At 44.2% G+C, this 2,500-nt stretch overlaps 1 protein-coding gene across 1 annotated transcript in view; it reads right to left on the reverse strand.

Moving 5' to 3' along the window:
• Window positions 1-2,500, reverse strand: part of LOC143038274 (uncharacterized) — a 183,596-nt gene that overhangs the window by 180,892 nt on the left and 204 nt on the right. The window lies entirely within an intron of this gene.

A 2,500-nucleotide genomic window follows, 5' to 3' on the forward strand; every position in this document is an offset into this window, starting at 1 on the left:
CTCTCCTCTCTCTCTCTCTCCTCTCTCTCTCTCTCTCTCTCTCTCTCTCTCTCTCTCTCTCTCTCTCTCTCTCTCTCTCTCTCTCTCTCTCTCTCTCACACACACACACTCTGTCTCTCTCTCTCTCTCTCTCTCTTTCACACACACACACACACACACACACACACACACACACACACACACACACACACACACACACACACACACACACACACACACACACACACACACACACACACACACACACACACACACACACACACACACACACACACACACACACACACACACACACACACACACACACACACACACACACAACACACACACACACACACACACACACACACACACACACACACACACACACACACACACACACACACACACACACACACACACACACACACACACACACACACACACACACACACACACACACACACACACACACACACACACACACACACACACACACACACACACACACACACACACACACACACACACACACACACACACACACACACACAGACGAAAATAGAAGAGCTTAACTATACATAAACGGAATCACGCAACCAAAGAATCAACCATTTCTTCTCAAAAAGAGCTACAAATCTACAATATCCAAGAAAAAGAAAAACAAGGGCCTCTTCGCAAATGAAATACGGTAAATGATTAATAAGACCAAACACATAAGACAACTCTCCTTTTGCCTACAGAGACACGGACAAACCTGTTGAGAATCTTAGGGGGGCCACACACGTGCAGTATAAACTGACAGTTACAACTGTTCAGTTATAACTGTCAGTTGAAACTGCACGTGTGTGGGTATCTCAGTGATACTGAGATACCCACACACGTGCATTTTCAACTGACAGTTATAACTGAACAGTTGTAACTGTCAGTTTAAACTGCACGTGTGTGGCCAGCTGTACATACTCATAGGGAATCCAAACAAGCCACAATACTATAACTCTGAGGGACAAAACACCATATTGGCTGGTTCTAATTTTCGCTTTAGTAACGTTCTGACGGATGACATTTGACCCTATTCAAAGCAGGTAGAGAAGATATTGACTTATCTTAGCCAAAGACCAACAGATGAAATATGAACACAAATACGGTGTGTTGAATGATTTATGAATACCAACAATATTAATTGAGAGATTCAGATTTTTACTTTGTTTTCTATTAGTATGGTGATAGTGTAAATGCACTAGATCTAGACTTTTATATAGGAATAATGCAATACATATATTTTTTCCTTGGCGTCGCTTTAGATACATCTTCCTTATCAGAAGCTTTGTGTATTGAAGAACCTCACGGATTGCTTTGTCGAACTACTGTACTTAATCACTGGTGAGAAATATAGTAACACATTCATAAATCACAACTAACACCACAGTCGGACGAAAGAAAGAGTTGAGTAAGCGAAACTATATATTTCGATTGCTAACTGCAATCCTCTTCAGTAGTACATACATATACCAAGGCTTTTTCCCCCTTACAAGGGAGGTAGCCAAAAAGAAAAAGGTATAAAATCATTCCCACACATTCCATCCCTGAATACACTCAACACCCCTCCACCCTCCCTCTTATCTTAGCACCTTCTAGATGACGGGTCGTCTCTGCACCTTGTTCACTGCCCTGGGTCAGAAGCAGTGTCGCAAGACACAGCACATCCACAGCAAGGCCGGTTTATTATATCGGCGACCCCCCCTCTCCGTCCCCCCATATAAAGGAGAAGACGGGGAGAAATCCCTTCGGGCTGCGTCAAATTTTGCTCACACCCACTACCTCATTCCCCATCCCCCCGCCCATTCCACCTCGTGCATCACAACATCATCCATATACAACCATTCTCCATTCACCCCTGTCTTCTGTCCTCTCCCGTCCTTCCTCAACACACATTCCCCTCTCCCCAAAGCCCCCTTCACCCCATCCATCCACCTCATCCTAGGACGTCCCCTCATGTTCACTCCCTCCACATCTGCCTTCCATACTTATTTTACTAGTCTTTCTTCACTCATTCTTTCCATGTGTCCAAACCATCCTAATACTCTTTCATCAACCCTATCTCCCAACTCCCTTTCCACCCCTGTTCTCCTCCTCACCTCCTCATTTCTCACTTTATCTAGCCTAGTAACCCCCATCATACTTCTCAGACACCTCATCTCAAACACATTCAAACTCCTTCTCTCTTCCTCTCTTATGTTCCATGTTTCTGCCCCATACAGTGCTGTTGGCACAATAACTCCTTCATACAGTCTCCTCTTAGCATCCATTCCCAAATGTCTATTCCTCCTCAGTAGTACAAAGTGGAGGGAGGATGCTGTCTTAAATAGCAACCTCTTACAAAATGAAGGGAACTGGGAAAAGAATAAATGTCACTACCCCAACCCTACATGACCTGAGGATGACATGAGGTCGGGTCAGGGGGAGTGGGAGGAAACTTGTTGACAATTTGTTTGGTGATGAATAATCCTGATATTATATC

Source organism: Oratosquilla oratoria, chromosome 24 (genome assembly GCF_046742065.1).
Source record: "Oratosquilla oratoria isolate Oo_2021 chromosome 24, ASM4674206v1, whole genome shotgun sequence".
Lineage (NCBI taxonomy): Eukaryota > Metazoa > Arthropoda > Malacostraca > Stomatopoda > Squillidae > Oratosquilla > Oratosquilla oratoria.